Consider the following 27,773-nt stretch of genomic DNA (forward strand, 5'->3'; position numbering starts at 1 on the left):
GCTATTCAGCTTTCACGGTGTATAATAAGATGTTAAAGGCGTAACTAATGCTAACAATTTCCTTTATACATTTGGTTTAATTTGGTTGACGTATACAGTGTGTTCTACCTGATTTCATATTAGTCATTAAATTTTAAGTAAAGATACCCAGTCTGCTTTTATTTAATCATACACTACTGTATTAAAATTTATTTTCAAGTGGATCTTGGACACTTTGATTTTTTAACCAGTCGTCTTTCAGTGGCAAGTAACAGAAACACAAGCTAGTGTAAGCATGAACGACAACTTAGTGGCTCATATACACAGAAGTCCAGGCATGACTTGGTCTAAACACCCTAAGAAGCCATCCTTCCGTCTCCCATACATACTTAGCTCTGATTTGTTTTTTCCTGGGTTGGTTTTCTCTTTCAGGCAGACTTTCTCTTTAGGGAGGGAGTAGAGAATGGTAGATAGCACCCATGGGCAGTTTTGGCTTACATCATCATAACCAAAGCATGGCAGTGAGTTATGTAAAATTTGGGAAAGAACTTTGATTTTGCCCACATTGGTTACATTCCGTCCCTTAGCTGATGAGGAGAGGAGTTACCCCAAAGGAAGGGCAAATTATCAGAAAAAGGAGAAAGGGAGCAGGAGAGGAAAGACAGTTCCTGAGAATCCAAAACTAACAGAGGTCCATTGTACCCTATTTGAGTTAAATAGCAAGAGGTTTCTGATTTGAAATAACATGAGTAAAATTCAAAACTAACCTGCAAACCCTCATTGGCTTTAACTAGAGGTTTTAATTCCTGCTTGATGCCATTGCTGCTTTCAGTTGCCATGTTAGGCGTTGAAAAAATACTTTCCATTTGTGTTTGATGTTATGTTGCTGCTGGTTTGATCACATGCACATAGCACCAGTCCGTTGCCATCACAGATTTGGCAACTTCCAGTGTTGTCAACATTTGAGAAATTTTGATATTGAAATTAGAGTTGAACGGGAGGAAAATACTTCAAAAAATGAATACTACTTAAAAAAAAAATAGGCCCTTAGGGCACCTGGGTGGCTCAGTTAGCTAAGCATCCGACTTGGCTCAGGTCATGAACTCATGGTTCATGGGTTCAAGCCTTGTGTTGGACTCTGTGCTGACAGTTCGGAGCCTGGAGTCTGTTTTGGCTTCTGTGTCTCCCTCTCTGCCACTCCCCCACTCGTGTTCTGTCTCTCAAAAATGAATAAACATTAAAAAAAATTTAAAAATAGGCCCTAAAATAAACTTTTGGGGATCTTACTTCACTACAAAGTATTTTCTTTCAACTTTGGTCAGTGAAAGCTATCTAAAGTATGTGTGCATATGTTCTTTAAATGAACTATAATGTAAACATTTCCCATATTGGAGTGTGGTGGACTGCACTCATTTTGAACTTCATAACCAAATGTATCCTTTGGTCTTTGCACACAAATCTCTTGCCAGTTTTCTTGCTGAATCAAGTACCAGAATCCTTACCCTTTATGACTTGGCCCCAACCTCCTGATTTTATAGCCTTCTCTGTCTCTGTCTCTCTTCCTTCCTTCCTTCCTTCTTTCCATCCTTTCTCCCCTTTCTTTTTCGCCCTTTGCCTCGGTCACACAAAACAACAAAAGATATCTGTATGGACATCCCAGGTTTCCCCCCGCCCCGATGTGCCTGCCTTTTTGCTCATTGTCTCTACAAGAATGTATTCTACCTATTCTTTGAGATCTAGCTTAAGCAGTCATAGCTGTGATCCCCCGCATGTGGAAGTCCTAGTTATGATCACACTGTATGTGTCTCTTTATTGGCTGATGCTAATGCCATACTGCTTATTAAATGTTTGGGGTGGGGTTTTTTTTGTTTTGTTTTGGGGGGGGTTGGTTTTTTTTGTTTTGTTTTGTTTTTTGAGAGAAAGAGCATGAATGGGTGAGGAGCAGACAGAGAAAATCTGAAGGTGGCTCCACACTGTGAGCACAGAGCCTGACACGGGGCTTGAACTCACGAACCATGAGATCATGACCTGAGCCACCCAATGCCCCAGTTATTAAATGTTTTTAATATCCTATTAATAATAAGAGTAATAGCCAACATGTATCAATAGCTTACAAAATACCAAGCATTATTCCAAGCATTTAAAGTGCTTGGATCAGCATTTAAGATTTCTCCCAACAGTCCAGTGAAGTAGATGTGACAGTAAAGCCTTGCACTAAGTGGGGGCACAAAAAATTCTGTAACATGACATGGGTTTGCATTATTGCAGGCTGAAAGAAATGACAGGTGAGCTAGTATACCTAGCTGTCCAGGAATTCCTACTGTCTAACTTTTTTTTTTTTTTAATGTTTATTTATTTTTGAGAGAGACAGAGACAGAATGCGAGTGGGTTAGGGGCAGAGAGAGAGGGAGACACAGAATCGGAAGCAGGCTCCAGGCTCTGAGCTGTCCGCACAGAGCCCGATGCGGGGCTCGAACTCATGAACTGTGAGATGATGACCTGAGCCGAAGTCAGACACTCAACCGACTGAGCCACCCAGGCGCCCACTACTGTCTAACTTTGGAGTCCCAAGTCCATTCTGTAGTTTGGCACCATGTGGTGGCAGATGTCCACTCAGGCTAAAATGTCAATGAGACCGTTCTGAGTCAGTCCTGTATCTGACTTGTCCTTCTAGGATAACAGAATGAGTCCAAAAATCTAGGTAGTCAGTGCCTGTTTCATCAACCTTATGTGAGATTAACCTGCCCTCTGCTTCCCCACTTCTGAAACAGCCCGAATTTCTTCCCCAGCTTCACCTTCCCTCTCCTATTCTTCACCAAGAGTTAAGAATTTGAGCCCACATGGCCACTTTTGAACAGGGGCTAGGTGGAGAATGGAAGTGGTCATGTTGATAGCATTGCTGATGGGATTTACTGTAAATCCATTTTACAGATGGAAAACCCAAGACTCAGAGGTTAAAGCTTATTCTTAGGTCAAATTGTTAAATGAGAAATGATAGAGCTTGGATATTTTCTTTCACTTGATTCCTCTCTGCACCTGGGATTATCTTTCTATTTAATTATTGCTGAAATTCTTCTAGTCTTAAAGGCCAAGTCTGTGGTTGATTATTGCATGAGAACATAAGCACAGTTTCTGTCATGAAGTAAGCCCTCAATAAAGACTGGGCATTGAGGGGCACCTGGGTGCTCAGTCAGTTAAGCTTGGGACTCTTCATTTCAGCTCAGGTCATGATCTCATAATTTGTGAGTTCGAGCCCCAATTGGGCTCTGTGCAGGCAGTGTGGAGGCTGCTTGGGATTCTCCCTCTCCCTCTCCCTCTCCCTCTCCCTCTCCCTCTCCCTCTCCCTCTCCCTCTCCCTCTCCCTCTCCCTCTCCCCCTGTCATGCTTGTGCTTTCTCTCTCTCTCTCTCTCTCTAAGTAAACATTTAAAAAAATACGTATTAAAAAAAAAAGATTGGGCATTGAGATGAGGTAGGAGGAATAGGAAAGCACTCTAGGTCGAAAATTTTACAAAAATTTTTAATTTTTATAGATTGATCTCTTTCAATCTACAGCAAAAACCCTGACTGATAGGATAATAAATATTAAGAGCTAAAAACCAAGAATTTAGCATGAGCAAGGCACTATTGTAAACATAACTGTTAACATTGAATCCTCACAGTCCTGAAATAGGTACTGCTGTATTTCTTTGAATCTAAAATGCATTAATGGTAAGATGTACATTTTATGTAACTTGAAGAAAGGAAAAAAAAATGCTGCCAATTAAATTAATGACCTAATGCTTTCTAAAGAACTCAATTTAGAATGTTTATACTTACATAAAGAGCTCTTTTAGGCATTTGATTTCAACAAATCTAAGACTCCATCAATTTGTAAGACACACTATTTTGTATACCACCAAGAACGAAAAACACAGCTTAATTAATTGTGTGACACATCCTGACTTGAGATGGTGAAATATGAAACGATAGTGTAGAATTGATGTAATGTGGTATTGAGATAAATTTTTATATCATTCTATGCTCCTATAAAAAGATAAACATAATTGAAATTAACTGGGTAAGGCATCCTAAAGCTTCACGACAGTCAGGACAATGATTTATGAACCAAAATATTGAAAGGCTGCAGTTGTCCATTTGTGCCACCAGAAACAGCCACCAAGTCCACATTTGCACAGGCAGTGACAACTGCATCGTGACTGTGGCCTGGCCAAAAGCTATTTTAAGACTAAAGAGTTCAGAGATGTTAAAGTGTGGGCTCTAGAGTCAATTAGGTGCGTTACCATCATCCCCCTTTCGTATGATACGAGCAAGAAACAGATCCAAACACATTAGTCACATGAAGAGGAAATAGGTAAACAAGGATTCATACTAGGGCCAGGTGGGCTTCAGAGGTCACATTCTTAACTTTTAGGCCACATAGCCTCCATGGGCTCCGTCTGGGTGATCAGACTACTTTTAACATTTTTTGGAAAAGACAGTTTCTTTACAATTTGTGAAACTGCTTTTCTTGGAGGTTTTTCTCCTCAATGATGGACAGCAGGCTAAGTTTCTCCCCGTGTGTTTAATTCCTCTTGGGTATTTCATCCATGTTACTCACATATTTTGCTGGTTTGGGCATAAAAACTTCAATCGTTTCAGTTTGTTTGAAATCAGCTGTTCATGCTAATGCTGGTTTCTTTCAGTGGATTCCAGGGTCTGGGTATCAAGTCTGTTCTACTGTCCATTATGAATTGTGAATTGTACGCTGCTCATCTGAGCGCTGCTCAAAGCAGTTGCAGCAGACCTCAGAGAACGTGGCTCCCCAGGACTACCTGGGTAAGGGGCCCACGGGGAAAGGATGTAAGGACGCAAAGGCAACTGTCAATGACTATCACATTGACTTTATGTCAGGTTGCAGGGGGAGCATGTGCTGGGCGTGCTGGTGACTCCCAGCTGAGAGCTGTTGAGGCTTGCCTCTGGACAGGATAGACTTGGGGAGTCAGGACAACCACAGAGGAAGTATAATTTCGGGACCTGTTGGGAATTGGCTTCAGAAGTGGAAATGGATGGTTGGAGGAAATCCGTGAACAGACCAGAGCAGGCAAATGAAAGGCCTTGTAAACAGGGAAATGTGCATTTTAATTATTTTGTTTTGTTTTGTTTTTTCGTGTTAACTCTTAATTCCATAGAACTAAAGCCACTTTCCATGCTCTCAACCATATAACCAAGGAGAGGGAAGTACATTAAACCATGTGATTTTTAAAAGGGAAATTTCTTACCTCCCGGAGGTAGATAATGCAGGGACTATCAAGTGGTGGTTTTGCTTTTTACTGCAGAAAAATGTCCCTTCTCCCAGGTTTCTGCTAAGCACTCTAAGTTATTTTTACTGTGAGAAGAGACTGTCACACCACCTCTTGGTATCATGACTTCTCTTGGCCCCTCAAACAGTCGATTCTAGGTTAAGCCCATATGGTATGAATCTGTGGTGAAGATGGTCTCCAAAGCCCAGTAACTTCTCATTTTTCCCAGAGCCCTGTGGTCCTGCTCCTGACTGCTGCTCTGTGTTCCTAAAGAAAAACAGTAGAGTCCAATCTCTGTTTTGAAGTTTCGGTGGTTGGTTGACCAGATGCTGTGATGCTGTGCTTCAGGGTCCCCGCCAACACAGAAGAGACAGCAACTTTTTCCATGTTCCTGACAGATTGGAAGGTGTTTTTTCACATTCTCTGCTTCAGATCTCTCCCTGGAAAGGTTGGTCGGTTGTTCAGCCAACATCTTTGGCCTCCGCAGCTACTGCAGCTTAGGAGCCTGTAAATAGTTCCTGCCACATTTGGACCCTCACAAACAAAACTTCTAAGCATTGGAAATGGAAAACTTGGGGTGGTGAGGAAAGCCAAGCGAGAGCGGGCATCCAGTCTTCCAGCTAATTAATTAATGGGACTCTGCAAGAAGGAAGCCACTGTTTGTGGCTGACCTGTGTATGGATAGTCGAAGGGAGAACAGGATCCAGATGTTCTTTTCCCACTTTCCTAAGTGGAAAGAGGAGCAGTTGTGAGGTTTGGTTTTTTTTTTTTTTTTTTCCCCTAAGCAATCAGATTCTCTTTTTCCTACCAAACTCAGGTGCCCCTTAGGAGTGAGAGGGCAAGCAAGTTCTTTCTTAGTTCCTTTCACAGATCAAAAAGTACTTGCTTTGAAATTCTATAATTGAGCCCACACAAAAGTACTTCATTATCATCTGTAATCTCCAGTAGTCCCATTTTGTCTTCCTCCAAAGAGCAGTAATGAATCTAGAAAGCTTAGGCCGAGTGATGGTACAAGTATGGATTATATTAAAAGGTATAGTGAAAATCTGTTGTTTGCTCCCCAACGTGCACCCCCCCCCTTCTTTCTGGTAACCATACCTTGAGTTCTTCTTGGAAACTACCAGCTCCCCTTTGTTCTCAGCCATCTGGTTTGGATGGGATTAAACCCAGCCCTAGCTCCTGGGTGGGTTTTCATCAGCCTGAAGAGATCAGAGTGCGATCGCATGTTTGGTTCCAACTGTGCAGGTGGCCTAAGCTGGTGCAGTCTGAGGGAGCTACAGAACAGGCCGGGCATGGACTCTCCCGAGCTGTAAAAATGTAAGGCTAAAAGTGGGTTAGCCTGTTCTGCTTCCGTAAGGAGAGCCAGCCTGAAGCCAAGCCATCTATCCCTGTGGAGTGGTCAGATGCATTAGCCAATACATTCCTTTTCTGTTTCCTTATTCAAGTATTTGTAAGTTGGGTTTTCTGTCAACTATATCAGAATTTGAAACTAGGAAATGAAGTGTGGCAAGTTATAGGCCCTTGATTATGGAATTGGCTGAATCAAGACAGGAGAGCCTCTATCCTAGGCTACAGTGTAAGGACTACATTGGTCCATAAAAGAAAAAAAATCTTAACTTTCCCTTTAAAGATATTTTATAGCTGTTGCACACAGCACTTCTGTGACATCCCATTTGTAGAAGTTGGCCATGTGGCCACACCTAGTTACAAGGAAATGGAAGAAAGTATTTACTCTGAGTGGCGATGTGACTAACTAAAAATTGTGGATCTTTTTACTAAGGAGGAGAATTAAATGGGTATTGAAGGACATTGGGTATTGAAGGGTATTGAAGTCTTTTCTGTAGTTGGCCATTGGCAACTCTTTGTGGGACTGTAATAGTTGTCTAATGTCTATCGGGACCCTCAGTCCATATGTCTTCCTGGGCTGTAGCATTAAGGGACTTGAACAAAAAGGTCAGGCCGTAGGATGCACTGACTCTAGGTTGAAGCTTTGTAAATCTTACAAGAAAGAGATTTACTTTGAAACAAATGCCTCTGAAAATCAAGAAAGAATGAAATTCTTTGCTATAAGAAATCCTTTCTGCTTGTGATGGGCAGACCAAGTATATGGAGCTCAGTAGTTTGGATTCTTGACTAAATGGAAAAGCCAGATTCCTTCCTACAGTTAAGTTAGTTTGAGCAAAACAAGGAGGAAAAGTGCGATAAAGAAAGATTAGGACCTGGAATAAGTGTGATCTCCCAAGCCTCTTCTAGAATCCTCTTGTTAAAGCCTTCCACCCTATCCAAAGGGATAGCTATGCCTTTTGAAAAGATGCAGCTGGTGTGTTGCCTTCTGACAAAGGAACGTAACTGTTCCTCCCCTCTCCAGATCATTGCTTTGTATTGCCCCCAAACAGAGGCCAGTGTGGAAGCAGAAACCAATAATTACAGTCATCCCACACCTGTGCTGTAAATGAAACGCTATTAATCAACTAGATCTCTACTTTTATTAGAAACAGAACCAAAAGGGTATATCTAGATATAGATAGATATAGATATAGATATAGATATAGATATAGATATATAGATATATAGATATATATAGAGAGAAGTAAATTTATTATAAGGAATTGGCTCTTGTGATTATGGAGTCTGGCAATTCCATATCTGCAAGGTGAGACAGCAAGCTAGAAACCCAGGAGAACTGATGTTTCTGTTCAAGTCTGAAGGAATGTTCCAGTTCAAAGGTGGTTAAGGAAGGGAAAATCTTAGAGGATTTTTGTTCCACTCTGGCCTTCATCTATTTGGCTGAGACCCATCCACATTGGGAGAGCTATCTGCTTTACTCAGTCTTCTAATTTAAATGTTAATATCATCCAAAAATAACCCTCACAGAAACATCTAGAATAATGTTTGCCCAAATATCTGGGCACTCATGGCCCAGTCAAGTTGACACATAAAATTAACCATCACAACCAAAACACACAGATGGGAGCCAACTAAACCCATGAAGATTTGTATCAGAGAAATCCCCAATGACAAAATCAATTGCCCAATCCCTAAATCAGTCCTCAGAACCCCATCCCCCACCACACACACACTCCAGTGTTACACCAGCCAGCAGTGGCTGCTAAAGCTGTGTGGTCCTCTAAAGAGGTTCTCTTACAGAAATAATGGACAAGGGAGATCTTCTTGGAGAATGAAATTAAGGCAACCCTGACCTTCACTTCACTGCAAGATATAGGGAGTCTTTGCCATTTCTGTCCCAAAAGATTATAATATGTTATGAGGACTGATGGCCACTGGATGTTTTACATTCTCTGCTTTGCAATTTGGAATTTTTATTGGAGTTCTGTTTTCTCTCTTCTATTATATATAGGGTGTGGTTAGGCTTATTATTTACCCACAGATCACTGAACCATGAAGAGGTACTTAACATGATTTGTACATTGACATAAATATTGGACTTGGATCTAGCTTTAGTAACTGGATGAGATTTTATATTATCTCCCTTCGGGAAGGGAATGTGGCCTGTAGGTGTGGAAGCTGTGGGATGATGTTAGGTGGCCAGAGGTTGGACTGTCCAAAACTGCTTAGTCCTTCTACCCAATACCCCACATTTCCTTCAAGAGCTTCTTTTCCTCACTCTCAGCTGTATGGTTTGGCTGGGATTGATACTCCTCCCCATTCCACCCTCTCAGCCAAAGTAATTGGCTCAGGAATGGGCATGTCAGTCCATCTCAAGATGAGTCCCTGGATTTGTACTAGGAATGCTAGAACTCAATCTCTCTTCCTCACTGGGCTAACTTATGGCATGTGAGCTTTAGAACGGCTGTACCCATGGTCCACAAGGGGAGCCAGCCTGAGAATCAAGCTAGAAGCAGAACTGAAGAATGATCCTACTAACATTTACCTGTCATTTCTGCAGTCCTTCTGGAGTACTTTCCTCTCATTTGCAACTGCCACAGTAACAAAAGTTTCCCAAGTGATAGAATGTGAGGAAGTTCAAATGTGCTTGACATCTTTTTGAAACAGCTTGACATCTTTTCCAAACCACTCTCCCCTGTAGTCACCTCCAATGTGTGATTGAAGTCTGCAGAACCACAGAATCTGGGGATCTGACACCCAAAAGGATTAGAGAGAGATCAATCCAAGGCCTTCCAAGATGCCTTAGGGGGTAAGCAAGGTGACTTTTAGTTGACTCATGAATATTTTTATTTTCATAAATATAATGATAATGTGAATCCTAGTAAAATATAAATAGCATTTTCACATCAAACTTGTGATTTCACAGGTTTTATGTAACGCTTTTACTGAAGGGGAAATTGAAGCTTTGAGAGATTAATGGCTTTTTTAGGGATTGCCCAGATGGTGAATGAAGGGTGAGAGATATTAAGTGTGGAATCTTATAATTGGGAGGGATCCTGGAGATCATGGAGTCGCTTACCCACCCTTGCCCACCTCCGATGTCTGAATTCCCTCCACACCATCTCTCACAAGTGGTCATTCAGCCTCTATTTGAATACCCCCATGGATGGGAAGCTTATCACCATTGGAGGCAGCACATTCCATTTTGGCAGTTCTGAGAAAATTTTCCCTTATACTGAACCACGATCAGCCCCTTGAAATTTCTTTCCATTTGGTTCCAATTCTTTCCCCTGAATCCACTCCTTATGTTCAAATGTTCAAGTCAGTTACTCTGCCCCCACTCCACTTCTCCCTCAACACACACACACACACACACACTACACACACACTTCATGGAATGTGGTTTTGAATCACTCAATTACTTTCTCATCATTTTTGTTTTGATTTAACACTCAAATGTCTTTGTTGTTATTAAACCTGTGTGTCTAGAACATGACTTACTATGTATGCAGTGTAGACTACATCAGAGTTATCCCACCTTTGTCCTGGACCTTATGTTTCTATTAAGGCAGCCTGAGATTACCACATCCCATGGTTGGCCATTGAGTGACAGCATCCATCTTTTTTTTTTTTTTAACCATCATTCTGTAGTCAACAGGCTGACTAACTGAACCTTACTTAGTTCATGACCTATAATTTATTCTTATACCTTTTCATTCCAGTCTATTGATGTTTTTATCTTGATTCTATCAGCAATTTATTAAAAAACAGAATACTAGAACATGAGGGCTTCCCTTGACACTTACCAAAAGTAGTTTCAGGATACATAAAAATGTAGCAAATGAATAAAATTATGAACTTATAAAACCTAATATCCAAGAGATTGATGTAGACTGTAAACATTAATGGATTTAACATAAATGAATGAATAACAAAGATTATTTAGATTATTCAACTTTTTAAATATAGTGGCCCAGCCTTGTCTACCTAATGTCCCTGCTGGTCAATATCAGAAGCAGGACATTGAGTTACACTAGTCAAAGGTCTCAACATGGAGTTTTTTCCTTGTTTCCTTTATTTCCCTGCTGCAGAAATAAACCTAGTTTTGGCCCTAGGAGCCAATCTAGTATACTGATTAAAGGAACTGGTTTGGGATTTCCAAAGAACTCATTTCAAACCCTGACTCTGTGTACTAGTTGTATATCCTCTCAGAAGCTATACAGCCTCATTGAGCCTCAATTAACAAGGAAACAATATGGTACCCATCTCAGGCTTATCAGAACTATACAAAATAACACATATATAGCATCTGGCACATGATAAACATTCAGTACTGTGGCTATGGTTGTTTCTAAATCTGTTGATACACACAAAATAAATAGAAGAAATTGAAAATAAAAATTATTTTCTCCATGAAGAAAGGAGCTGTCCATCATGACCACGAATGCTTTGGTTTGGTCAGTTTCTGTCCTGAGGTACTTCAATCAGGATACTCTATTAGTTTGGTAAAGAAAATTCCTAACCTTCTTAGGGCTTCCTGTTTTGGGAGCGTTGAGAGGTTTGGGGAGCAGCTTTGATGAAGGAGCCAGCAGAAACCAGCTGGAGCTGTTTGCTTCACGGCGGGCTAAACATAGTGCTATCTGGAAGGCACAGGAGTGTCTCCTCCATTAGGAGGCCACTCTGAGTGTCCTCTCTAGAAGTATCAAAGTCCTTCTAGAGTTGCCATTCTAAGGGCCTTTGAGAGACTAAAGGACTTAGGAATACAGAGACAGAATAGGAACAGTAGATGGATTGTGTCTCCCCTAATGTGGGGTTTTTTTTGTTTGTTTTTTTCAACCTCGATTTGCCATCCTACCTGAATGCAGTTTTGAATGTAAAGAAGTTGCTGGATGCATGTGTCTGGGCAGGCACAAGCTTCTAAGGATTGTGCTTTCAAACACTGATGGGGCTTACCAGAGTTGGGCGAGGGTGGCCTCATCTGATCTGAGGATTACTGTCAGGCAGGAGGGTTTTAAAAATTTAAATCCCAGTTTTTTAACATGCAGGAAAACACCTGGCTTCCTACCCTGTGAAATAGATGGCTTCAGTTGGCTTCCTTGTTTTGTTTTTTTTTTAAGAGTTTTTAGATGTAGTGGGTTATTTTCCTTCATCAACAACAAAAGAGCAGTCAGTGCCTGCTTTCCATCTATTGGCCCCACTGTTAAGACTGGCAAAGGCTCCCAGATTTATACCTTCTCGTGACCCCCTGATTTACGCCAACTCCCCCATTCGCTGCCATTCCTGTAGCATTCAGTGCTGCCTTCTTGAGACAAGGGTACTAACAGTTTTTTACTTGGAGGTTTTACAGTATTTAATTAGTCATTTATCTCTCGATATTCAAAGCTGGTGTGTGTGTGTGTGTGTGTGTGTGTGTGTGTGTGTGTGTTCACGCGCATGCACAGTTTTCCCTTTGCCACATTGTTGTGTTTCTTTTCCATTTGCACAAGGTCACATTCAGAGCTCTTCCTCCCCAAAGGGGAGGTTGGACATTCGTCACTTAATCTTCCTCTCATTTCCTTCTGTTAGGATCACATAGCCCTTCCTGAGGTATTACCATTTTTCCATTTCTTCTTTGCTCCCTCCTTTTAATAACTCTGGGAGACAGGGAGGTACCTTGTAAAGTTAATTTCCTCTGAAGCTTTCAAAGCAAAGGCATCTCTCAGCCCAGACACCACCACCCCTCTCCACCCCTCAGCGATGACACACTCCCCTCCTCAAAGCCTTAGTCACCCTGGGTTGTGCCCGCCGCTCAGGACTGTCCGTGCCCCGGCTTCGTCTCTGGGGCACAGTGAATTGCTCTGTGTAGTGGCTCTTTGGTCTGGGCGTGGGGACCCTAGTGGGAAGAATCTCCCCATTTATTCGCTCCGTTCCCTCCCCTTTTTTACCTCTTCACTGTGCCTCTCCTTCCCCTTCACTGCTTTCTGCTTTTCTCTGGTACTTTCAGGACTCAGGGGCTGGCTGCCTGCCTGTCCCAGGGATGGCATTTCCTCTTCAAAGGTCTGTGGCCTCAGCCACCCAGCTCTACCAAGCACACAAGCCTTTGGAATTGCTGTGGCTTTGCTGCCTGCCTACTTGGAAGGCAAGGGCAGTTTTTTAAACACCCCTTTCGTTTCTTGGGGTGAAGCTTTCCTCAATCCTATTTTATTTATGTGAACATGATCTGTGGCTTTTTAATGTTTGCTTTTGAATGTTTGTGTTAATGGACTCAACTGAAAGCGTTTCCTCTTACCGGAGAGAGGGCCGGCACACAGCTGGGGGCCAGGCCGCTCAACTCAGGCGAAACCGTCCCAAGAGGAACAAGTTACCAGCCAAGGAAGTCTGGAGGCTCCAAGAGGAATTCACTGAGGCCTTCATGGGCAACAGCGGTCAGAGCTGGGATCATAGGCTAGGCCAACAAGGTTCAAGCAATTCCTTGGATTAACGAGGGCTAGACTGGAGACCCCTATATTTTTGTAAATGCGTTTTTTAAATTGTGCATTTATTTACCACAACTGTGTGTGGTTTTCAAGATGATCTTTTGCCCATATTCCCAGCTTTCTGAGTCTCTTCTTGGTTGTATTAAGAACTCCAGGTTGATCCCTGAATCATCTGTCTATAGGTGACCTGTCATCTGAATGTGTAGCAGAATCCCAGCTCCGCCTAATGTGCTCCTGTGTATTTTTCTCTTCTTGTCTTGCTGGTACCTCAGACAGAAACAGAAACACAGACACAAAGGATCTGGTGGAATGCACAGTTTTTCCATATCCAGTGACCAGATAGCCCAGCCCTCACTGGAGTGAGGAAGGGAGGCAGGAGAGGGGTAACTGGGACCACACTGTGTGGAAGGAATTCAATCCTCAAATCTGCCCTGAGGACCAAAGAACAGAGTAACAGGGCGGGGCCTAGTCAAGGCTGGGCTGTCCTCAAGGGTGGACCCCACCATCCCACCACCACCAACCCATAGCATGTATAGCCTTGGGTCCGTTGGCCCTGGAAATCTGTAAGCCCTTGAACCAAAGGTGGGCTACTTACCTGGACAGTCCGTGTGAGGATATGGCATGATGAGGAACACTTCTCTCTCCAAACAAGCTGGAACTGAGCTGAGCCAAATGGCAGATCTACCAGGAGTGTTGCCTAAGTTATTAATCTCCTCAAATGAAGGAGGTGGCTGTTGTCACACAGTAGAATAAACTGCAACAGAAAAGAATTGATGTGGTCCTCCATAGGACGCAGAAGTGACAACTGAATCAGCATACTCCAGGGTTTCTTTATTTAAACTATGAGTTCAATGTTGGCGACCCTCTCTGTTTAATTTACCCTCTCTCCTTGGGCAGCGTCTTCTAACTCCCTGACTTAATGCCCACCAGTAACTCCATATTCTGAATCTACTGAGCTGCAAACCAGACAGCTAACTTGCCATGAGAATCACACATGTCCTCAGTGTGACCCACAGCTAATTTGTCCTTTTCTCCACCTGCCTCCAGCCACCTCCTCCTGGGTTATCCATTGTCATCATCAGTCATCCAGTTGCTCATACCAGAAATACAAGAGTTATCTTTGTCTCTTTCCTTTCTTAGAACCCTTCAATCACCTAATCCTGTTCATTCTACCTCCTAAATATCTCTTTACTTATTCTGTCCATATCTCTTTATCTCTTTGGCCACCAAACTAGTCCAGGCTATTGCTTTTTCTTATCTAGCTGCTTCCTTGGTCCTCTGTTGTCTTGACTTCTGGTCTTAACACTTGCAGCCCACTCTCTCTACATACCATTTAGAACGGTGTGTCTAAAATGTAATCTGATGTTTCTTGCCTGCCCAAAACCTTTGAGTAACTTTCTGTTGCTTTTCAGATAAAGCCCAGAGTCCACGTTCCAACCTTGCTTACTCTTTCCCTCATCGGTTACCAGGACAGAGACTGTGTCTTTCCATTTCATTACTGTTCCCTCAGCACGTAGAACAATGTCTAACAAAAGGTTGCTCTCTGTAAATAGTGATTGCTGGATGAATAAATGAGTAAACAGAATTTGTATATATTTAAGGATAACCCAGGGAGAAGGGAGAATGATAGATCAATATTAAAACCTCTCAGGATAATTGTTCTTATTCTAAGACTTAAATATTTTAATCGCAGGGCTGGAAAAAGGGAAAGTTCTTGAACAAGCATTGCACAAAGTATGAGGAATAGAATGGTCTCCTGTATTCTGCTCCAAGGGCTCCCCTTTTGGATGTGAGGAGCATACTGTCTGTCAGATTATCTGTAGTGACCGTGGGGACTGGGCAGATTTACAAGGTGAAGGGAAGAAACGGCAATTGTAAAGTTTAGTGTAGGGGATAGTTTTGTTTGGTTTTCAGCTGACTAGTATCCATTTCGCTTCCTTACAGTACTCCAGTTTCTTTTGAAGAAGGATCTCTTTCCTGTTAGATTCAGTCTGTTGGGACTATAATGAAGAGGCTTTCCTCCCTTGAGGCCCAAGTCAAGCCAATAAGATCCTTTCTCCCTAGAATTAGTCTCTTGAGCACAGAGATCAAGAAATTTGAAACATTGGCTGTATGGAGGTGACCTCCCAGCCATACCATGCTACCTACGAAACCACTATGATATTCCTGGGGCCCAGTCGTCCATTAATTAGCTCAGTGGTGGGCTCCCAGTAGTCGTCTAATAAATTTATTTTTCCATAACTTGAACAGAGTTGTTTCTGTTACATGTAACAGTGTGATAATGGTGGTACAAGGGAACATTATCAGAATACAGTTCTGACATTTTTTAATGCTTTTGGCCAAAGCCATTACATGAATCCCAGAATAAACATCTGATCCAATTTGACCTTGGGAGTTTAATTATGACCGACTTTCCTAACATGGAAACGTGGAACATTCATATGTGGATCTTTACAGGGATCAGTAGCTCAAAATATCACTGTTTTGATTGGTTATGTCTATCTAAAAAAAATAAACCAAAAACCACACCTTCAACTTTGTCTTTTATTATAGCCATAGTAAAAGGAAAGACTAAAAATGATGATCAGCCTCACTACTGACCAAACACAAATCAAAATAAGTATCAAGCTCTTGTTAATCAGTTCTGCCAAAATTTAAAAAACTGGCAATATCCATTGTTGATGAGAATGTGAACAAAGGGCACTCTTTCATAGTTGCTGGAAGCACAGATTGGTCTATCTTTCTGGAAGATAATTTGGCATTGCCTATCAAAATTTAACACGTACATATCCTTGACCCAGCAGTTCTCCTCTTAGAAAAAAAAAAAAAAAAGCAAAAGTATACAAGTATAAGAATGTTTACTATGACATTAATGTGTACTATCAAAATATTAGAAACAACCTAAATGTTCCTTAATTGGCTGAATATATGATGGTGTATTTTTACTAGGATTTCATGATGCATTCAGAAGCCATTATACAAAGAATGTGGTAGGTAGGTATGTAATAGAAGTAGAACCCAAATATTTTAGTGATTGCAAAAAACAAGTTAACAGAATAATGTGAATTTAAAAATGCTTTTAAAAAACATAAAGCTATACATAGACTTTATGAGTGTATGTATATATATATGTAAGTATGTCTGAATGTGCATAGAAAAGATCCAAAAGTGTCCATACTGAACAGTTACTGGCAGTTACGCTTGGTGAACTGGGGGAGAGAAGCAATGGAATAGGAGGGAAAGAAAGGGAAGTTTGATTTTATATTTTACATCTTTGGCGTTACTTGAATGTTCATTGCCTTTGCATTACTTTTATAACTTAAAAAAGTTGGATAACTTTGGCAATTTAAAAGAACAAAAAATGAATAAAAGCTACTAAAATGTAAAAAAAAAAATAATAATCAGAAACCAAGCAAAGTAACCTTTCCAGAGATTTTGACCCACTTGTCTAGACAAGAGTGTGGTTGATCCTAGTAGGTAGAAGCTGAGGGACCAACCATACCCAGGATACAGCCAAGTTTCTGTAAGAGAACCACCCAGGCAGGCCAGAGGAGCTCCTGGCCTTACCCTGGGCTGGGTGGAAATCAACCCCTACAGGAATTGGAATTGCGCATTTGATTGTTTTTATTGGCTGCCCTTCTTGCCTTGAATACCTCCTTCTTTTGTTCGTGAACGTTTAATTTGTCATCTTGTTTATGGCTGAAGCAAGATTCCTGTCTATCTAATGAACTTAATGATTCTGACGTGAGTGTTTAACAGACAGTAATTAGAACCTCTTTGGCTCACTGAGATGTCATAATACCACCAGGTGCCTGCTTTTCATGCTGCCTTGTTTGGGCAGAAAGGTTATTTATTTGTATTGTACTTTATTCCAAAACACATTGTATGTGAAATACACTATTTTTTTTAATCAGAAAATGGGGAATGAAAGAAAAATAAGGATATAGAATCAAGACTGAGCCAGGAGTGAGGCTGCCACACAAGCTACATGCTACCTAATGATTTAGGTACTTAATAAGTAAGGGTGGGGTGCAGATTTGGTTCTGAGTTTCCTAGTGGCCAATGCAAAGTGATCCTAATGGCCAGTGCACATGATCCAGTACAGAATTAAAGTAATAGTCTTGGTTTTCCTGAGCAATGAAAAAAGACAAATTTCTCAGTGAGTATAGATATATACATATACATACATAGTGAGGAGGTTGGCTGAGAAAAAAAGTATAGTCTATAGTCTCGTGAACTTCAAAGCTGCATCCTGACTAATGTCCATCAGCTTAAGTCCTCTTCCAAGGCTGCAGTAGTTTCCTTCTTTCAAGTGGAACCTTGAGTCACTTTGACCCCTTGAATTCTTGTCCCTCCTTTCCAGAGGGATGCTTGTCCCTTCCCCCAAAACCGTAAGCCTGGGGAAGAATACTACTTTGTTCAAGTTATTCTTGATTATTTTGGAACTTCCTAAAGCTCCTGTCATGTGGTTCCAAGTTGAACCATAGTCACTTTGGACATGGTTTTGTTTCCACAATGATGTGTGTCAGCAACCACAGAGTGAGCTTCTTGTATTTTTGTATCAATATGATACCCTTTGTTTATTTGTTCCTCAGAGGTTTCACTTTCGCTTATGTAATGGGCTATGGCATTTTTCAGTCATTACCTCATGCTGGGATCTCCTTTTTCTTTGTACCTCCTGATGCGTCATAGTCTTGACTCTACTCCCTTGGATCTCTTAGATACAATGCTCTGAGCTAGTGGGTGGGAGTGGGTGGGAGCCAGAATATATGATGACTTTTCCACCCTTCCCTCTCACAAGAGCTGCCTGGGTTTGTCACCGAGCCTTTTCTGTACTCAGTCTTTTGGCATCTTTCAGAAAGCATACTGGCTTAAAACTGTAGCCCCTACCAAAAGCAGTTGGTTTAGATGGGCCTGGAACACTCCAAGCTCTACTTCTGGGTTGGGCACTGGGCAGGCACATTCTCCTGAACTCTGGAGCTACAATGACTATTCCCACAGAGTCTGTAGCTGAAAGTGGTCAGTCTCCAGTGCGTACCCCTGTCCAAACCTATGTTACAGGAAGATCTTGAAGGAAATGTATGTCTCAAAATTCAACCAGTCCTTTGCTTGGGGCTCATTTTCCTGAACTCCTCCATATTCTCATACACAGCTGTCTACTTAGAGGTGTAATAGGTATCTCAAGCTTAATATGCCCCAAACAGAACTCCTGCTTCATGTTCCCACCTCACCCCCACCCAAGTGTTACTCTTCTACTCTTCTCCATCTTGGAAAATGGCACCACTCTTCACCTAGTTGCTCAATCCAAAAATAGGAATCCTGCCTGATTCTTCCTTTTCTTTCCTTCACCTTTAACATCACTTCAAATACAGTGTTTCTACTTCCAAAAAATAGCTAAATCCAACCACTTTTCTCCATACACACAGCCATCATCCTGGTCCAAGTTTCTGTCATCTTTTGCCTGGACAACTGAAATCACTAAGTAGGCTCCTTGCTTCCATTCTTGCCCCCACTACACTCCATTCCCACCCCACACAGTAGCCAAGGTGACAGACAACACTGCTGCTACACTTAAAACCTTCCAGTGTCTTCCTGCTGCTCTCAGGAAAAAAAAGGAAAAAATCCCATTCTCCTGCCCTCCTCTCAGATTACATCTCATACCATTCTCCATGTTACTCACTGATCCCGACACACTGGCTTCTTTCTCTTCCTTGAAAATGCCACATTATTCCTCACTCAGAGCCTTTGCACTTGCTATATACTTTGTTTAGGATGTGTTCTTTCACTTGACTTATCATTGAGGTCTCGCTTCTTTGATGAAATCCAATCTCAAAATATTTATTAAATAGATATATTTACTTCCTTCATCTCACTTCTTATAATCAAAAAGTATTTTAAGTATTAATTTGTTTACTTATTTATTTGTCTTCTTCATCCAGAATGCAAGGTCAATAAAGACAAGAATTTTGTCTATTTTGTTCACAACTGTATCTCTGGTGAATTTTTAAATAAAAATTGACATGTGTCTGTTCAACTTAATAAACATGTATTGGGCATGTACTAGATACCAGACACTTGCCAGATGCCTTAGATTCAATGATTAAACAAGCCTACTTCTTTTCTTTAATTCTGGAAATATTTTAGCTATTTTCTCTAAATACTGCCTTTCTCAGATTCTATTTTTTTTTTTATTCCTGACCTCTTTAACATCTCATTTCCCATTTCTTTGCCTTCTCTTTTTTTGCTGTAGCCTGAGTAATGTCTTTAGATTTATCTTCCAGTTCTCTAATTCTCTCTCTATCGGTGTCTATTCTACTTGTACTCATTTACTGTTTCTAATTTTAATAATTACATTTTATTTTCAGAAGTATCTAGTGTTTTTCGCAATTCTGCCTGGCTTTTTTGTTTTTATTTTTTTAATGTTTATTTATTTTGAGAGAGAGAGCACAAGCAGGGGAGGGGCAGAGAGAGGGGGAGAGAGAGAATCCCAAGCAGGCTCTGTGCTGTCAGTGCAGAACGCGACATGAGGCTCAATCCCATGAACCGTGAGAGCATGACCTGAGCCAAAATCAAGAGTCAGACACTTAACCGACTGAGTCATCCGGGTGCCCCTGGTCTTTAAAGAAAATTTTTTTTAATGTTTATTTTCTTTCTGAGGGAGAGAGAGACAGAGCACAAGCAGGGGAGGGGCAGAGAGAGGGAGATGCAGAATCCGAAACAGGCTCTAGGCCCTGAGCTGTCAGCACAGAGTCCGATGCGGGGCTCAAACTCACAAACCGTGAGATCATGACCTGAGCCGAAGTCAGACACCCAACTGAGCCACCCAGTCGCCCCACCCCTGGTCTTTTTAGATTGTGTTTATTCTTTTTTCGTTTCCCCTTTCTATTGCTTTAAACAGTTTAATCAATTTATATTTGGTATATGATAACTGTTATATAATGTCTAATTCTGTTCATTGTGATTTCTACTGGCTTTCACTCATGGTAGCCTGCGTCTTATTGTGGTTTCTCATTTTAATTGTAATGTCATGTTCAGTAGGGCTTTATCTGTTAGACTCCTGTGAAATCTTTGGAACTATCCCTCCACAGAAGATCTGCTTGTGCCAGTTACCCTGGTATGCTACAAACCTGGGGATAATTTAAACTAATTTTATAGCTGAAGTCTCCCAGACCATGGAGATAGTCTAAATTCATATCCTCCACTTGTGTGAAGGAAAGACTGTGTTTTAAAATCTTACAAGTTCAGGGCACCTGGGTGGCTCAGTCAGTTGAGCATCCAACTTCGGCTCAGGTCATGATCTCACTACTTGTGGGTTCAAGCCCCGCGTCGGGCTCTGTGCTGACAGCTCAAAGCCTGGAGCCTGCTTTGGATTCTGTGTCCCACTCTCTCTCTGCCCCTCCCTCGCTCATGCTCTGTCTCTCTCTCTCTCTGTCAAGAATAAATTAAACATTTTTTAAAATTTAAGGATTGTTTTAAAAAAATAAAATAGAATCTTACGAGTCCTAGGCCAAGACAGATGAAGTTTCTCATTTTTCATTGTAGATAGGCAGGCTTTTTTTCTCATCTATCCTTTTATTTCATATCTATCCCTTTGTGAGTCTCACTTGTATGCAGAATTCTCTATTCCAACACTCCCTCTTTTGAGAACACTAACTTTGGTCTCCTGGCTCCCATAAAGCCCCCAAAACCAAGCCTTAAAGTCACTTGGATAGATAGACTTTCCAAAGCAGCAAGGATCCAGTGGCAGTTGACCACTTTGAATCCCAGTCGTGTTGTGTGTGTGTGTGTGTGTGTGTGTGTGTGGTATGTTGTGAGGACCTCCCTAATTTGCATGAGAGTTTGTACATCTAAAAGTATATTTGTTATGTTTTATCTACGATATCCAGATGTTCTGTCTTATAGCTAGAAACACAATACTCTGCCTTCTATGAACTGTGATACAGTTCTGGGAGACAGAAACATCCATTCATCCAACCATCAACATTTTTATTGGTTTTTCTGTGCCAGACACTAATAACCAGGTACACATAAAAATATGCTGAGAGGCATGCCCACAGTGATATGAGGATATAGAGGTAAGAGAGACCAATTCTAATGGGGGTTCTGGAAAGTCTGCAGATAAAAACGTGTTGGAGCTGGATAATAATAATACCTAACTTTTATCACAGGCTTTCTCTGGACCAGGCACTGTGGCAAGTACTTAAATGTATGGTCACATTATCCTTACAAGAAATCATCAAATACGTGCTATTCTTAGCATCTCGATTTTACAACTGAAGCATAAAGATTTTGAGTCACGTCTTCAGTAATTGGCAGTGCCTGGATATGAATTCAAGCAATTTGAGTCCTGATCCAGGGCTTTTAGCTACTATGCTATATTGTGCTTGAACAGACAGGATTTGGGGGAGGACGTTCCATCCATACACTGAAGAAAATAGTGCCTATATCATAGACTATTGTGAGGATTATTTGAGATACTGTAAGGAAAACCACATGGTAAGCACTCTGAAAATGCCTACTTAGTTTTCTCTTTAACTTTGTACCATCAACTTGTCATAAATTCCTTTAGGGAAAGGGCAATACTATATACATGAAGATAGCTTCACCCCCACAGAACCTAGTATTGATTAGTGATTAATCCCTTTACTGATTTATTAATTGAACTAATGTATTACTTTGATAGTAGCTTCAGTACTTAGAATTGAATTGCCATACTGTTCTCAAAGCACTTTTATATCTATCAGCTCAATTTATCAGCACGTCAATTCTTGGAGTTAGGGCAGATATCTGGCTTAGGTGATAAATGTGAGCTTTTCTGAGATGGGAGTAGCTTACTCTTGGGAGAAGAGTAAGTATGAACTATGTGCAACTGGATGAGAAAGAACAAGAAAAGACTCTGACTGTGAGGCTCTAGGCAGCCTCAGGAAGGAGGTACTGGCAGAAGGCCAGGCTTCAAATGATCTCTCTAGTTCTAATCCTGTCATCAGCCATCTGTGAGAGCCCAGATGTGAGGTATGCCCTCTCTTGGAATCTTAGCTGCCTCACAATTCAGCCACTTGAATGCTTGAAGTGGTCTTGCCCATCACACGTTATCGTCGGTGTTCCTCTTTAGACTGAGCTCTGTAAGAGCAGAGAGTCCTCAATCACTGGTTATGAAATCCAGCATCTAGAACATATCTGACACAGAAGGTGATCAAATATCTAGTACATAAATGATGTATGAGTTATTTGGATAAAAAGGAAAGAAGAGAGGAGAAACGAGGTCAATGTCATAGATTCAGATCTAGGGAGTGGAGAGAGGAAGCAAGCAGGAAACAATGAGAAGGCTGAGCCAGAGAGATGGTCCTGCCAGAATGGGGCACTCAGTGAGCTAAGTACAGTCAAGTCTGATTATGAAGCACTTTAAGAGCAGGGGGCTTCCCCAGTGGCTTTAATCACAGCCTGTCTTTTCCTTTTGTTTAGCCCAACCTTATTGTAAAGGGAGCATAAACATAAAATGTAGCACTGGCCTTTCCCAAAGGAACACAAATTCCAGATAGCTGAGCAAGCTGAATTAGTGGAATGTCTACCAGTGAGATTTTATACTGGTGAGGAATTGTAGAGCACTTTGTGAACATGGCCCAAATCAGCTTTCATCTGCAAAATAAGCCTCCATTCCTCTGGGGTTGCCTTTCTGTCTCTCTTCAAAGTCCTAGGTCAACGTTCACCCTCTACACTGGCTTGAACATCTATATGCATTTCTAGCTTCACCTATAGGGGCAGTTTGCCCCTCCTCTTCACCCTGTTACTTCCCTTTCCTTCTCCTTTGCTCAGGGTCTACTTCAGCAAACCCTCCACATACCAGAAAAGCCACAGGCCACCAGGAAATAGTCTGTTCTTTTGTCTGGAATATTACAATACAGGGCTAGATTTGGCCCAAGGAATGGCGTGATTAGATCAGCAAGTCAACCCGAAAATTATAGAAACAGGATGTGCTTACCCCCCATTACAAAGGGATGCTGTGGTTCTTTCCACTTGGTCGGATGACCCACATTAAAGCTTTCAGATCCTGGGTGCAGGTAGAGTCTTTGGAACCGACAAGGATGGGGATCTGAGTGCACATCCCAGCGGGGAACCAGCTACCAGCTATAGTTCATCTCACGTCTGTAGTTCATCTCAGCGTCTCCTCACCCAGCTATGAAGATGACCTAATTGTGTACAGACAACAGCAATTGTACAGGGAAAATAATACAGTAATGCAAATATTCAAACCAAATTGGAAAAGCAAAGCAAGAAGGAGCCAGAAAACATTAGATCATTCAAATTGCAACCTGGCCAAGACAGCATCTGGGCGTGCACCCTCTGTCCAGCTTTTGTTCACATCCCATCCCTAATGCTTCTTTGCATTTATAGAATAATAGCTCGGTATTTGCACAAAACCCTTTGTGTGACTACATTCTAAAGAACAAAGTTCTCACAGTGTGCCTTCAGAAGGGTCAGAGTATTCCCCAGTGGAATGCTTTAATAGGCTTCCAGGTCAGAAAGGGCCTTTCTCTCTCTGGAAGGAGGGGTGGGGGAGTGATGTACCTTTGGCCAGCATATATGTTTTAATTGTGTGACCAGGGCAGCCTGTGCTCATTTTCCTTCCTCACTGGGTCATTTCCACCTTAGTTCTGAAAACAAAAAACAATTGATTAAAAAAAGAGCCTTCCTGACTGGAACCTTGGATCCTCTCTTTGGATTTGGACAAGAAGCAGGGATGTTCCCACTCGCCCCACACACTCCCACTCCCTCTCCTCTCAACCCTCATCCACCCCCCCTCCCACCCTTTTCCTATCGTAAACCTGGTTCAAGTTCTGCCTGAGAGTCTGAGGCATAACCTGGTCTCTCCTGGTGCACTTATTTGGGTATCTCTGGTGAGTGGTCCCCACCCCTTCTATGAGGAAGTCACTCCTGCACAGGCTCTGGAGTCTGAAGCCCTGGGCAGAACCTGGCTCTGCCACTGCAGGATCTTGGACAGGACAGACTACCTCTGAAAGCTTTGGATGTCTCATGGGTTAGAGCAGAATAATACTACCTGCCCCCTGGGTTTGTGAGGATGAAATATCATAAAGAGCTTCTCAGAGCACCCAGCACCTACCAAGTATTCCAGAAGTGACAGGTGTTCTTGTTATCCCCACTTGGCTGTCCCTCAACCTCCTACCCACCGCCTTAGTAGACCATCAGGTACCTCAGCACGAGTCCAGTGAGGAAGCAGCCAAGGAACATTTCTTCAGGTTTTAGCATCCGGTCATAACAAGCTTCTCTGGTTCCTGAATATGCAACCCGGAAAATGGCATTCCTTCCCCCTTCAGCTAGTGAGTGCTGGACCTCCTATAGGAACAGGAGCAAATCACGGCACAACCCCACCTGACTAGTTGCTTGAGATGTCTCCGTCTCTGTGGCGTCTGCATTTGTCAGGACCTAGAAAGCCTTAAAAAAAAAAAAAAAAGCCAGGGCTCTGGGGAGAAGAGAGAATCCGAAGGGAAAGCAGGGACGGCAGACAGACCGCCTTTACCTGAATCACTCCAGTGGATGCCTCCAAACCCAGCGGGTCCCCTGGAGGCGCAACCGGGGCGGAGTAACCACACAGGTCACCACAGGCACATGGGTTCCCCAGCACCCTGGCAGCCAGGCGCCACGCGAGGTAGAGTAAAAGGAAACACAAGTCCTGGGTTCAAATCCTTCCGCTCTCCTTTTCCAGCCAGTCACTTAGGGCAAGTTGCTGTCTTCTGGGAGGGTGGAGGCTTTCATTTGTAAAATGGGGCGAATTTCACCTGCCGAAGGCTCGGGCGGGCGGAGGATGGAATGGAACGCACCGCCCTGGGAGTGCGGAGGGAGCGCGCGGGGATGGCAGGGCTGGCCGCCCACCTCTCGTCCCCTGGCCCCGGAGGGCAGAAACCGCCCCCTCCCCACAGTCACACGCTGTCCTGCGGGGAGCGTCGCGGGGACACGACCTGGCCTGGTCGCCAGAGCCACTCTGGATTCCGCAAGGGTCCCCGCGTGGGTCAAGGGGCAGCAGCGGGAGATTCTGGTCGGGGACTGGCGCTCACGCATTGGGCAGTGGCCATTGTCCCGCAGGAGGCCCGCGCCCAGGGCCCAAGGATCACTGAATCGGGCCCCTTCTTAGTCACAAGTGTTGCAACTCAGTTTGTGTTCTAAGAGCATTACAAAGGAAAGAGAAGAAAAGATTTAAAGGAAGGAACCGTGTGTAGGTTTGTATTTGTTACCGTGGGATTCGGTTCAACTGTGTACTGGTGAAGGGGTTTTTTTTGTTTTGTTTTGGGGGTTATTTCGTTTTTTGCTTTTTTTTTTTTTTTTTTTAAATAACTTTTCAAGCTGTGTACTGCAGTGGATAAAGATTACACCATGTTTGTGTTGCAGTGTTGCTATGGAAGAGCATATGGTTTTATTTGGTGGAAATGTGCAGAGAAATTGAAGGAAGTCATACGCATGCACGGCAAATACTGGAATTAAGGAGGGCTCCTGAGGATAACTGGGATACTGGTCCACCTGCTTGGGTGGTAACCCGGGAAGCAAGGGAAAGAGTCAGGCAGCCAGAAGTTTAAACCGATCTGCCACTTGCTTGCCAGGTGACTTTGGGCAAGTTACTGGGCCCTGACTGACCTTTTTTTCTTCCCTGTCTCTGAAACAGAGAACATTACCCTTACTGTGCATTGCTCTTGCTGAGAGACAACAAGGTAACAGGTCATGAGCACCATAGTAACTGCTCAGTAAATGGTAGCCACCGTTAGGGAGTGGTAAGGCACTCACATTTATGCCCCAAGGATATGGGTTCAGTCATCAAGCTATCTTTTGGCCTTTGAAGTTTGGAGCGCTTTGGGGAAGCCAGGGGTGTTCCGTGCTGGCCAAACTTGGTTTTGTGTACATTTGTCATCAGACTGGACAATTGCTGAAAAGTGTATACCTCAGCTGTCAAGGGAATTAAAAGGTCACCCCCTGCAAGCAGTAAGGTCTTCCTGAGTCTCAGCAAGTTGACAACACTGTCACGTGGAACAGTGCAGCCTTCTCAACATGTGGTTTTGAACCCCACCCCCCACCTTTATGTTGTCAGCGCTGGTCAGCATAGGCCTCAGCACCTCTGAGAGAACAGAAGACTCGTCTCCCAAGTGCTCACACCTGCTGCCTACCCTGAATGAACCCTTTGGGAGGGAGGATGATTATAATTGTAATGTTTTAAAATCTTCCTTGAAATATTCAGGTTTAATTCATGTAGATCAAAATCTGCCAGGAAAATGCTCCACATACACTTTGCATATGCATTCTGGAAGATTCACAGACCTGTTGAAAGGCTGCCTGCCACACCATACCCCCAGCCCCTTTCTCGAGTACGCGCACTAGAGGTTGGCAGAAGACAGTGAGAACCTGCTCGAACCTTTATCAAGTTACTGGATCTAACTGGGCCTCTTGTTTTCTGATCTGGAAAATGAAGATACTGGATTAGGTGATTGCCAAAGTCCTTCTAGACTTAACTGGCTATGACAGTATATCATTCATGCGTCTTGAATAGAATACAAGAGGTTTCTTTCAGCATTCTGGACTGTTGATGTTCTAGGAAACGATGAGAAAAAAGTCTGTATCCTCCCTCAACCTGAGTGTTCTAGTTTCTCTCAGCTCCTCGAAGGGCCTTCAAAAAGAAGCATCTAAAATACAGTGACTCACCCATGCTTTTCATGGGCATGGGGCCTTGCCCCAAGCCGGGGACTCCACAGTTGGGCAAACTGTTCCTCACCCTGTTAGGACATGCGTAGGGCTGATTGAATGGACTTTTGTCTTTGCCTCTTTCTTAACACCTTCATTATGACTGAAGTCACTTTTTTAAAAACAAATAAATGGTGGAAAAGGGAAGGGGGACCTAACCAATTTTGTTTTTAAACTACACACCATAAAACTGTGTCATCATTCTGTGTATAATTCAATTGAAGTGTTTTTTTCTAACAAAATTAAGGGACATATGTTCACTCATTCAGTGTACATAATAGAATGGTCAAGGTGTGTATTTAGACAGGAAATGTGTGAATCTCGTTTTATATATGTATTATTGCTAGAATCCTAAACGTGAAAAAAGTGTCTGGCACAAATGGGTACTGTACCAATCACCTCATTAGTGCAATAAATATTGCCTCTCACATTAAAGACATTAGCAAGTTTAACTGGCTAATGATGTTCACTGTGTGTCTAATGGTAGGATTACTAATGGATCTCAAAGCTCATACCTTTTCCCCTTCTTTCTGACCCCCAACTATTTTGGTCTTGGGTTACACAACGGCTGAGGCAGGGGAATGAAAGTCAGTTCACCGTTCTGCTCCCAACTGTGCCATTAACCAGATGTGTAACTTTGGACCAGCCTTTTACCCCATCTGGACCTAGGTTTCCTCACGTGAAACGCAAAGAACTCAGTCTGGAGCCATCTCTAAGATCGCTTCTGGCACTGACAGTCCAGGACTGTGCCATCCTCCAGCCTGGAGAGGTTATCTGCTGCCAGCTACTGTTGACTCTTGGAACTTCTGTTCCCAAGAAGCTGATTCCAGACTCTACCAGCTCTAAAAATCCTTGGCCCTTGCATTCTATACTGTTCTTTCTAGAATCAAGAGTGCAGCTTTTGCTCAGACTTGGGTTCAAAACCACAGAGTCAGTAAGAACCTCCTCCCATTTCAAGATGAATTCAAGAAC

The 27,773-nt window shown here is 42.5% G+C and overlaps 1 protein-coding gene and 2 long non-coding RNA genes across 3 annotated transcripts in view; 2 read left to right on the plus strand and 1 right to left on the minus strand.

Moving 5' to 3' along the window:
* ZNHIT6 (zinc finger HIT-type containing 6) overlaps positions 1-27,773 on the plus strand; it is a 107,513-nt gene that overhangs the window by 61,913 nt on the left and 17,827 nt on the right. The window lies entirely within an intron of this gene.
* On the plus strand, positions 3,427-27,253 carry LOC131504448 (uncharacterized). The gene is made up of 2 exons (XR_009257998.1): positions 3,427-5,707; positions 25,464-27,253. It is a non-coding gene; the product is annotated as an uncharacterized LOC131504448 (long non-coding RNA).
* Positions 13,652-23,802, minus strand: LOC131504446 (uncharacterized). The gene is made up of 3 exons (XR_009257996.1): positions 23,628-23,802; positions 23,041-23,248; positions 13,652-13,815 (listed from the first exon to the last, which is right to left on the minus strand). It is a non-coding gene; the product is annotated as an uncharacterized LOC131504446 (long non-coding RNA).

This window comes from Neofelis nebulosa, chromosome 2 (genome assembly GCF_028018385.1).
Source record: "Neofelis nebulosa isolate mNeoNeb1 chromosome 2, mNeoNeb1.pri, whole genome shotgun sequence".
Lineage (NCBI taxonomy): Eukaryota > Metazoa > Chordata > Mammalia > Carnivora > Felidae > Neofelis > Neofelis nebulosa.